We start from the raw sequence: 12,705 nt of genomic DNA on the forward strand, positions 1-12,705 counted from the left end.
AGCCACCTTTACGGACGCCACGCCCATTCGTACTCTGCGTCAGTGCCATAAATATTACAAGCCCCCAAACCAAGGGGAGTGCGCTTCAACTATCGCCGTCGTATCGGTGCTCGCACTCGAGTATTACGGAGCCCAACGTGCCACGCTATACTATACACGCCACACGGTAGGAGGAAAGAGGATTCACACGGTTGCGGGCGTGCACCATTGCCCCAGAATGACTCCTCCGAATCGACCGAGAGCAGCCGCCCTTTGACAACGATTAGGATGTCCGAAGTTAGTTTCCCTTGTTTATAGAAAAACCAAAGTTTCATTTTCAGTTTCAGAATCAGTTTTTATTCATTCAAAAAGCAAATGTCACAGTTAAAATATGCAGACGAGGGTGCTGAAGTCAAGCGACTGCAGTGGGACCCTCGGTTAACAATAACAATAAAATGCTCGATTGCAATAGCATGTGATGTTACACAATTAAGGTGAAAGTGAACAGTGGAAGTACAAAAAAACTACAACAAAATAAGTGAAAGAGCAAAAAACATGGTCAAAGCAAGACAAGTACATAATACACAGTTATACAAGTGGATTAAGCAAACCAAAGAAGAAAACCCACACTAAAATTTCAAATTACTTACACTTTACATTATGAAATAGTATTGTTTTCAGGCAAGTTACGTAAAGTGAAATTTTTTAAGTGCATGTTTGAATGAATGTAATGATGACAATGATTTTACTGAGTACGGTAAATCATTTCAAAATTTATTCACCGCGAAACAGGAAGTAATTTTGCCATACTTGGTGTTACATTTAGGTAATAGAAAGTTATGACTATGGGTGAACCTGTAATGCTGTTGGTGTTAGTGAGTAACACTACAGAATGCGCCGAGACCCGTACGACTATAGCTTTGTGGACACTTGTTTTGGCAAATATGCACAGCCCAGCGCAGACGAGGGCGGAATAATGAAGAGAGCATCCGCATCGCGCTCCTCGTACACGCCAAGCACGTTAACCCATTAGCTCGCCAAGTTTGTTGTGCTGCTTTTACGGCTGTTCTGACTACGCGGGTGCGTTAAAAACAGAGCAAAAATAGTGTCCTGTCTTCCTACTACTTCCTACCCTCCCCACACAAATGTGCTCATGGAGCGCCTATATGGCACCCTCAAAGACATACTCTCGATGTATGTGTCCTTCGACGACCATTACTGAAACCTGGCGCTATCTCACGTGACCTTCACGTACTGTTATTCGTGACATGTCACCATTAGTTATTCAACTTTTTGTTTGCACTATGGCTGTGATCCGACGTTACCACTGGACATGCTACTTTCGACCACTGCATGCCCGCCTAGTGAATATGCACGCGACGCTATTGCTCGTGCCGACCACGCACGTCAGACTGACCGCTCTAGACTTTCGGATTAGCAAGCTACCCAGAAAGTACTCTACGACTGCCGACAGGTCAAGGTTCACTTCTTACTCGGATTATCTGAGAAATGGCTATCTCACTAGATGGGCCTTTACTGTATCGTCTGCCAGGTAATGACGTCACCTATCAGATCAATTCTGCTTCGGAGACCACCCGGCCTGCTACCACGCCCAGTGATGAATCGCACGCTGTGGTATATCCTTTACTGAAAAAAAAACTAAATCTGTTACTCGTTACTCCAACAAAAAGGAAAGTGTTACTACCACCTAAGTTACCAACAAACAAAGAGTAACGCGTTACCATTACCTCTACTGAAAAAAAAGTAATGAACGTTACCTCTGCCGCTACTACACGTGTCATCAACTTGAATGAATGTGTCTTTGGTACATGATTTCATATTATGAATTTGTTATATCTCAAGTTTGTGTTTCTTATAAAACTTCTAACCTAAAAAAGGATTGTATTCATTACGTTCACTTAAATATTTCGTTACCATGCCTATTGGAATCTATCCCCGGTGACCGACGCTTTTGATATAGAGTTTAGCATGTTCAATTTGTTTCTCGTGCACCCAGTACTTTCTAGTAGTAAGTACGCTTACTTACTTTTTGAATCAATCTGAATTTGTTAGTTTTGGCAACATAGTAATTTTTTACAGACCTTTGCGCGAACCAATGTTACAGAACTTTGCGCGAACTAAGAAGGGCGTGCCCCCTGTGGTTATGCTACACTAACATAAATGGTTTGTAATCAAAAGAACCTTTGCAGGTCAAATATCAAAGTAAGGTGTCAGCTTCACAATTTAGCAGATTTGAGCAGCAATATTTGCAGAAATTTATTGCAGCTATTCAATAGGAACCTGTTGCTAGGAGTCAACAGGGAAAATTTATTCAACAGAAATATTTCCGACGGTCTGCCGCATGTGTAAAGTATGGAGGTGGCCCTCTAAGCCAGTTTACAGTAGCTTTGGCTTCGGTTGTGTAATTACATCAGACACAGGGCCACATAAAGTGCCCCTATGGGTCCTATGGCATCGTCGTCACATGCATATGGGTGTACACCAGCGTGAAGAAAAAAAAAACACGCACCACTCAAAAATCTTTTCAACTGCACCTGAATTGAGGGAGGACGAGCTTGGGGTCGGAGGATTGCAGCACCTCAGCTTCAAGTTTTATGGAGATGATGTTTTGCATCGGCCTGAGAACTCCGCAGCCGTTCATGGTTTTGCTTTGTGTACGGCCTCAAGTTGTCTCCTCGGCTGCAAGTACGTAAGTAGCTGCTGATTTTTGTGCTCAGTATTACAGCTACTCTGGTTACGTGCGAGGTCCACACGTCGCTGAGGGGCGGTGTCCTGGTGCCAGCTGCAGAGCTTCTCCTCGCGAAAAAGAAGGCCACCGGACTATGTTTTGGCTCTGACTACGAAGCAGCGTGAAATGTTTTTAAAACTGCGAGCGATATTGTTGTTTTTAATACAATGTGAAAAAATACAAATATATACGCTTTGATGCGTATATTGACGGAAAAAGGGGACGCAAGACGAAATAGCGAGGTTCATTAGAAGTCTGAGTTGTAGAGAAATTGTTGACATTACGGGCACCCATTTTTATTGGAACACCTGCAGGCTCTTATCGAAAAAAAAAAAAGAAAGCACTGAGGAAATTGTACGAATTCGCTTGTCTCACGAAAAACAAACCAACGCTTTACCGCAAACCAGGAGCGATGAAGAAGTGACCCGGTATCTCTATGTGAATAGAAAAACTTTGTACAACATTTGTTATTTGTTATACTATTGGTGGGTCATTTATCTTTAGAATATATATTCAGATTTTTTGTTTCGACTATTTATGTATACATTGGGTTGGTTTTTGCACTGTTTACCATCTGGCAATTAAAAAATCACACTTTTTTCACATTTTTGTTTATTCCAAAATATTTTTGTTGCGCTACAAAATATATTTTTTTTGGCAACAGCATTGCATTGTACAAAGTTTGTTATGCTGCAATGCGTACTGGAGTACACTTCAAACTTGCAAAGACTATATTCTCGGGGCATATGAAAGAAAAATGCTATTTTTACGTGGTAACACAAGAGCTGAGTAGTCTTGCTTGAACAGATGTATCGGACTTCAGCAATGTTATAGTGGCTGAAAGGTTCTTGATACATCCGATGGCTCGTGACACAGTGGTGCATGGTTAACATTATGCAGTATGTCAGACGCAATCATCAGCGCTAGCCACAAAAAAAAAAGCATTTCTGAACTATAGAGAAATTTACAGTAATGGGCGTTTTCTGGCTCCGAACAGCCCCTCCAGTGGAAATCGTCGAAGTCGAAACTGGTGTTCCTTGTTTCATTTCGTTTCATTTTATTTGCTTAAAGACTCGAGAGGGGGTATTACATAAGGGGTGGAATTGTCATCTGGAATTGCCCACTATGTACCAGTAGGCAATCACGAAAGCCTGCATTCACTTCCTTTATGGGGGGGGGGGGGGCATTTCTACGTTTGTGACACCAAATGTTCTTCGATCCACTCCAGTCGTCTCGTTTGGGCCACCAACACTTATGCCTGCCTGCACAGAAAAGGCTTATTCTGACAGTGCGCTAAAGAAATGCTTTATGGCATCGTCACAGAAAAAAAAATTGCGCACAAACATTTCTTGTTTACTTTAGCCTGTATAATTGCCGCAAAAGTTTGGGAATGTTTTGTGAGCAGGTTCAAGAACGGCCTCGTTGGCTTAGGAGTTCGACAACCAAAAACGTAGCTGTCATTGTGGAGAGAAAGAAGCGAAACTTGTTTAACGAACTAAGTTGACAAGTCTTGTCAACTTAATAGCAACTATTAGGTAGCAAGTGTAATGAAACATCCTATATTTAGATGTTATTGAAAAGTAGCTTTTTTCACTCCGCAAGTTTCAAACAATGTTCTTTCACTGTTTGTTCCTCCACTGTTCATTCACAGTTCGATCCGAGTCTGCGTGACTCGACTTCCACATTGCTCTTGACTTCGGCAGCATCAGTGACATCACACTATCTTCGTAAACAAGGGCTCGAGATCACAAGCGGAAAGTGTGAAGTCATGGCTGTCACCAGAATGCCAATGTCGCTTACGGCATATCAATTATCGGGCAATTGGTGTCATCCAGCCAGAGTCACAGGTTCTTGAGTGTCCTAATCGACCGGGACCTGTCTCCACCACACACACGAAAGCTATGTGAAAAAGCGGCTGACTGCCATTTGCCACTTGTTGAGGTTTCTTGGCGTAAGAACTTGGGGGGTGTTCGTCCAATCTATGCAACAGCTGTACAAGGTATTCTTTGTTCGTTTCCAGTGGTACAGCCTACCTCTAATATCTAGCCCGTGCAAGACTGGCCTGCCCACACTCCAAAGCATTCAAGCTCTTAGGCTATGCCTTGGTTTACCCCTTTGTGCATCGACGGCTGAAACCGTTACCATGGCGCAGGACTACCCTATCATGACGCTCATCAATACAGGCTGGATTTTCGGGCACTAAAAGTGTGTTTTAGGCGCCAAATACAGGTAGGTAAAACACCATATTAAGCCTTTAGAATCATAAATATAGGCACAATAAATTTATACGAAAATTGAAATAATTTAAAACATAGACGTGGGTGACTTGCATTTACCACAGGCAGCAAAAATATGATATTGTATAAGATAGCCGAAAGGCACCAAAGTTTGAACGTAGGCATGCATTACCCGCGCGATTTACTGATTACAGTCTTTTGTTTTATTGTCTGGCATTGTGAGTCAAGTGTTCACCGTCAAATCAACGCTCTCCCATGTTTCTTTTGTTTTGTCGTGGCTGAGAAGAGAGAGAGAAATAAATAAAAGGAAGAAACAGGGAGGTTAACCTAGATGAACTGGTTTGCTACCCTGTACGTGGGTGGGGAAAAGGGTAGAAAAGAGGATAGATAGGGCAGTGTAAGAGAAAATAACCTGACCACTGACACCACATAAGGGAGGGATGCGAGGTACAATCACGTAGGATCAATTTTTCCGCAGTCGGTGAACACCTTAGAGGGCCCCTCACTAGGTTTGGGCATTTCTAGCTGACAAGCGTAATTGATGTACTGGGCACTCAGGATCATGCTTGATAAGACTCGCAACACTACGTATCTCAGAAAAACGCTAACTTTCTACTGAATACCACTTACCCTTCTCGCGGGCATGTACCCCAAGATGGAGGGGGTGACATACAGCAAGGAATGGTCCTGCTTTTACGTCGCTCGTTTACGTTGACATTGGTGCTGTCACGTCACTCACCGTACACTCTTCATCGAAACTTGGTTAAACGCTAGCTATTTAAAAAAACTGATGAAAAATGTCCCACTTCGTGATTATAACCTGCATTTTAAAGGGTGCCTTATTGAGAGCTTCGCCGAAGACAATATTTTACGTAGCTTGTCGCGTGTTATGTTATGAAGCATGAATGAGGTGTACTTTAATTTGGACTAGCTGCCTCTTATCATTTGGAAAGGAGCACGCAATGACAGAGGGAAAAGAAAGACAGCGCTCTTTATCTCTATGCCTTTCTTATTCCTGTGTTTTTGGCGCTGCCCTTTCAAAATATTGTGTTGAACTAAAGCTGAGGAAAATAATAAAATACACACAGAAAATGTCAGATAGTTATTATTTTTATTTTGTTTTAATGGCCGCAAAATGCTATACACTAATCGGCCCCCATTTCGCGTCTGCCTGCGTCAACTAGTGGCTAGGGTGCTCACTGGCCCGAGGGTCGCGGGTTCGATTCCAGTTGCGGCGGTCGCATCTAGATGGAGGCACTGAGGCGGGTGCCCACGTACTGCGAGATCTCGGTGCACGTTAAAGACCACCACATGGTATAAATGTCCGGAGACCTCCTCTATACGGCATCCCCATAATCATAGTGTGTTTTTCTCTCTCTCTTCTCCTTTAATCCCCGCACCCCTTCCCCCAGTGCAGGATAGCAAAGCGGACGTGTGTCTGGTTGACCTCCCTGCCTTTCATTTCTTCTCTTCCTCCTCCTCCTCCTTTTTCACGTAAAACCAATCATACTGCCACTACTACTACTACTATGTACTATTACGACTACTAGTACTACTACTACTGCTACTACTACTTCCACTGCTACTACTACTACCCCATTTTGCTTGCGTTCGTCTTCTCGTCGTTCCTGCATTGTGCCTTCGCCAACTCTGACAAAGCTTAGCTCGTGTTTGGTGCGCCGTCTCTGAGCACAGTTTGAGAAGAGCCACGCCGTGTATCCCGGTCACGATACATGATCCATGCCAGCCTCTCCAAAAGGGCGTGCACTGACTGATCCATCCCACACAAATGGGTAACACACAGACAAGAACGCCGAAACGACACAACATAGGCTGGGGCACGTCATGCACGCGTGACCTTGCATACGCATGATGTTGTTAGTGTTTATGCACCATGTGATGCTCCAGCCTCGATACCGAAGAGGGCGGGGATGGAATTAGGCTTGCGATGGCTACATGGGGCGAGAGACAAAGAATTCAAGCTTGCCTCTTCGCATCATTGGTTTGTGGCTCGTTGCGAACCAATTTCAAAAACCACCGTGGTAGTACACTCTTCGTTGGGCACGCAAGAACTTCTCATGTCTAACTACCACTTTTTATGTCACCTACAGATGGGTTCATAAGATGCTGCAGCAGATGGGTTACAATGTCAAAGAAAACGCGCCTTTACCAATACAGCCCATTTGCTCTCCTTATAAGCCATTTCATTCAGTCACAAAACAAACAAAAAACGTAATAATATAACAATGGATATAATACGACATTCTACAATCTTAATTACCAATGCGCAAAAAGCACTGTTTAGACACATTCTTCTCGAATGCGATCTTTACCATGAAATGCTTGAAATATGAGCTTTAATCGCAGTTTTGTTCGACGCAATGATAGCAATTTCCATCCTAGTTCATTTTTATTATTAGTACCACTGTCATTTTTTGAGCAATGATTTAAGACAAATGCTACAGCCCTGTTCTGTATTATTTTCATGTTTGTCACTTGAAGACATATGCCAATGGATCTCACACGGCACAAGCGTATTCAGGCATAGGGTGAAATGCTAAATACACCGTTGATTGTAAACATGCCACCGCATGTCTCAAGCCTCGCTGTATCAGGTGTGGCAATTAGGCGGCCTTCGTCACCACTGAAACATCATGAGCACTCCTTGAGTGGCCCTCCATGGTTTTTCATCCATTCTCCACCTGCCTGTGGCGCACAGAAAAACCTGTTGTTCCTTTCCAACCGCAACACCCAGGTTTCAAGGGCTGTTCCTCAGTTCCTCCAGGACACTGGACAGGTGTTTTTAGAAGACGGCCGCCGCGTTTTTGGCCATAGACGCCGCTCTCATTTGCTTATCCCATCTTTAATTCCCTCTCCTCGTTTCACTGCACAAGCTGAGACGTGCTTCCACTTAGGTCTGAAGAAAAAGCGCCTTTTGCACTCCTCATGCTCCTCCTCAGATCACTCGCAGCAAGCTAGCTCTGGGGCGTATGGTGGCCAGCGAGTGCTATTTCATTGCGGTTAGCGGTTGTTTTGCGGAGGTTTCCAGAACTAGAAGACTTCGTTGAACTTCATAGTGTTTGTAAATAATAATACTGATCTTTTCACACTAATAAAGGTTTCAAGATGCGCTTGAAAACAAAGTTTGCGCTCAAATAGCGCTCATTTAGGCGCTTCTTCGAAAAATAGGCATTTATAGGTACTCATACGGATTTGAACGCAGACACCAAAAATAGGCATTTATAAGCACTATAAAAACTCTATAAAATCCCTTTTTAAACTCTAATTTATGGTCATATATCAAAACGGCATGATAGGAACGCAAGGAACAAAATAGGCATTTGCCTATAATTTTGAAACGATGCGTGCGTACCTCAAGGAATATGCTAGGAACACTCCTTACCACTTGGCGAGCCTCGCTTCTGAGAGGCCCCACACGAAATTCAGTGCAGTTATCTGGCAGTTATCTGGCAGTTATTCAGTGCAGTTATCTGGCAGAGATCTTCAAAAACGAAGGCGTGCGCGACCGCGGAGAAAGATGCTCGGAGGCGATAATGAGTAGAACGCAAAGCGACGGGCAGGTGCCACCACCGTGTCGTCGTAGTAACTTCGTTGGAAACACCTTCTTGAGCATCGCGTCGCACTGTCAGCGCAGCGCGTAGAACGCTACAGTCCTTAGCGTTACTTGTGTGTGCCTCTTCTAGTTTGAAGACAGACATACAAAACATAGACATGTTGTTATGGTGCCTCAGATATCTGCAATATTTGCTTTTTTAATTGACAATCGCAGAACTATGAACGCTAAACCTTGAGCAATATTGGTGGGCGCTGCGGATGGGGTTGTCCGTTTGATGCCGTTTGAGGTATCGTTAGGGCGGACAAACAGACCATTACTTTTCAGATAGACAGCCCAAATTTTTTCCGTCGAAGGTCCTCAAGAAAGACTATCGTCTTTAAAAAGCAAACGCACCCTTGGAGCGCCGCTGTCCCGCCGCTGCTCCGATACTCTGAAAAAATTACGCTGGTGGCCGTAGGCGGCGTGACAGTCTACGGAGCTTGCGTATACCGACCGCACTTTGAATGCATTTTAATGGTTCACGTGTGTACATTTAGTATTATTGTTCTTCTGCGAGCGATTTTTTTCTGCAAACTTAAGGAGTGATCCGTAGGAGCAAATTTGTAAGCAGCAAACGACGCAAGAAGTAGGACTTAAAAAATAATTTCGTACAAATAAATGGACTCATATTATCTGCTGGCCATGTGGAAAAAGCTGCGGTTCTCGGAGAATGCTACGGCAGAGTTGAATGCATTTCGAAAAGCACATGACCTCCCTAATAGTAACAACATGTCCCTCTTATTTAATTGTTCACATCAAGACAGAAGACAGGAAATGCCCGTCTTCTCTGCTTTGAACACAACCGCGTAATCAGAACAGTCACGAAAGCAACACAGTAAGCTTGGCGAGTTGATAAGCTGCCGTCCTTGGCGTATACGTGGAACGTGACGCGAATGCTTTCTTTGTTACTTCTTGTTTCATGTCAGAGCCATTCTGCGGAGATTCGCCACAACAAGTGGCTGCTAATAGGCTTCCACGCCAGGCGTACCCATCTCGGCGTAAGCAGGCGTGTCACTTTCCGCAAATGCTGCTTTTCGCGTAAACACGGCGGACGAACCTCGCATTTGCTGATCGCTTTCCGAGTCGGCTGGTCTCAATCAATGGTGATGAGCCATTCTAAGATGCCGGCGCGCACACATAACTGCGTAAACATTCCCCCCCCCCCCCCCCCTTTCGTGTCGCCTGTTGTACAGTATGGCTTGCTGCGCAACGTACTACTGGAATGCAAGTGCCGAGACGTTGTGTGTCATGTAAATAGTTGAAACGCATTCTCAATGATCCGGTGATTACGATGTTTATGCTACCGACGCGAATGACGAATAAACGTGCAGTCCTTATTGTTGGTTTTGCCGCGACGCTGCTGACCGTTGAGCGCCATTTTACTCCACGTTATACAGTGTTGGGAGCGGTGCCAGGAAAGATTGGTACAATACTGCTTTTTTGTTTATGAGGTGCATAGAGAGGCGCTATGGCGACGCGATTTCTCATGTTTTATTGTATTATAATATATATGAACTACAACTCAAAGCCGCAGATCTTGTCGATTAGGCTGACGGACCGTTGATCTCTCCATGGTTAAATGCGACAAGAACAGAAAGCATTGACATAGCGAATGGCATTGTAGCCTATTAATAGCGTTTATGCTTGTTACGTTGGGTAGCCAACCGAGCCAAGCTTGGTTAACCTCCCTGCCTTTCCTCTCTATTTATCTCGCTTACTCTCTCTTATGCTTGTTTGCTATTACCACATTGTACTAAAATTTTGGTTTTATGTTGCTATAGGTATATGATATATGCTGTTATTCTGATTTTGTGTCCGATAAAAAGAAAATAAACTTTTATTTGAGCAAGTGCACTCTGCGCACAAGGCCGGCAGCCTCCTTTTTCCAGGTAGCGGGGGGTATTCTTCATCTCCCACGGCCGTTGAACAAGGATTCATTGGTTATACAGTATATAACAAGGACTCCTACTGCTATATATATAACAAGGACTCCTACTGCTCTTCGGTTAGTGTATCAGTCCCAGGCATTTGCGGCATCTGCATACCATGTCACATGGGTGTCCGGGACGTCACAGAACTAGAAATGTCAGTAACTATATGTAACCAAATAAATTCATCGCCCAACTTAATGCGCTTTATCCCAGGTTAATTTTTGTATTGCGAACTTTTTCAACACAAAACTGTTCTTTTCCGGGCCCACCAGAACTTCAGCAACCTAGTTCCGTCACGGAAGTGATGTAGAAAAATTTACACGATGAAATAGCAAAGAAAAAAGCTGCATCAACGGACATCAAACCCACGACTTCTTGGTCCTCAACAACACATCCCGTGCACGCTACCTCCTGCGTCATGGTCACCTACTTTGACGGGCTCTACAAGCACGGCTTTTGTATTTCACAATTTGCTCTCGCAGGACTCTTGGTCGGCATGTGGTGTCATACTTTGGGAGAGGTTACTACATGAAATTTTTCCTAGCAACGCGAAAACAATACCAAATCTTGCTGATTCTTGGAGGAGCGATTATTCAACGATCTCCATTGCGATCGGCACGAGCGTTGTGGCATTTTCGCGCAGTTCGGAGCCGTCAAGGTTAAAGGAGCACTAACATCAAATTTAAGAATCGAGACTACGTTGGTCTTCTTGGCCATACTTGAATCGTGTCTGTCGCGCGGAAGTCATTTTATTTAGACGGCAAACAGCGTACGAGAGCTTAATAAAAAACGGAGTGCCCTTGCGATATTTACAGTGGTGCTACGTGTTCGGTGTGACATATTTCACAAATACAATCCTGAGTCAAGATGCGCTAGCAGCGATGACGTCTACGATACGCGCGCGTACTACGCGGACGTGGCAATGTATCCCCACCGGTCAACCACGTATGCAGCAGCAGTCATTGCAGCAGACACCAGAGTACTCACAACGTCGGGAAGCATACGATGCAAGTCACCGACCAAAGGCGAGGAGTTTGCAATCGCACTGACACTGGCGATCTTGGATTGGCACGTGGTCCTCAGTGACTCAAAGCCGGCAATAGTCGATTTTGCTACAAACAATGTGCATGGAACCACCACACGAGTATGTTCAACAATAACAAAACTGAAAACCAACATTACCGTCAATTGGTTTCCTGCGCTTGCTGGGGAGCTGTACGCGGGTCCGAACCGCATCGAGGAGGCAGATACGGAGGCACACGCGCTAACTAGCCGAGGGTCTTCAACACATTCCTCGGAGCCGGAAGGAGCTTATGCCGAAGACCAAGAGTATTTCATCACAACCTACGGCGACGTTCTGCAATGGTACAGAACGAGCCGACACCTCTACCCACCGCCTCACCAGGACCTACAACGCAGCGAAGCAGCCACTTTACGGCAGTTGCAAGTACAGGCCATATGGACCCTCGTCTGGGCAAACCACGTCGGCCCGGAGGTGTATTCGAAAGATATATGCCAACACTGCAAGAAGGCGTGAGACACACAGAGACACCTTGTCTGGAACGGTTTGTCATCGCCAAGTAACCAAGAAGCAATGCCAACTAACATCAGCAGCAAAATCATGAGCTAAAAGCCAGGCAAACAAAGAGACGTGGTCCAGCATGTGCTTGACATCCTGGAACGCCAGCGACCGAAAGCGGCGCCGCCTCCCCCGGGTTTGACGCGAGTAGGTTGCTGCTCCAGGACGTCCAAGCACGCTGGAGTCTTGCTTTATTTCCCTTACCTCTTCCCCCTTTATACCGGATGAGCACTAAAATAATTTCACTCACTACGACCTCCAGTGTTTTTATCATAGAGCCTACAGGCGCCGAAGCCTAGAAACGCCGTCACTCGTCATGTCGGATCTTCGTCGCACCTTTCTGAATGATTTCATGAATTTACCAAAATCCAAACCACCTACAAAGAACAGCAAACGAAAAGAGCATGACTCAACATGTGCTCGTCAGTCAGCATGTTGGGGAACAGTTGTTACTGGCCATCGTCTAGTTCGAAGCGCCGGAAGAGCGCTATGAGGGTGTCTTATGCTATGAGGGTGCACGTATGTTTCACGCCAACACGACCACAAGCTATCGAAAGTCGAGTAGCGTAAAACAGACATCATTGCTAACAAGCCACACGGAGGTATCGTTAATA

This window comes from Rhipicephalus microplus, chromosome 3 (genome assembly GCF_043290135.1).
Source record: "Rhipicephalus microplus isolate Deutch F79 chromosome 3, USDA_Rmic, whole genome shotgun sequence".
In the NCBI taxonomy this organism is placed as follows: Eukaryota; Metazoa; Arthropoda; class Arachnida; order Ixodida; family Ixodidae; genus Rhipicephalus; species Rhipicephalus microplus.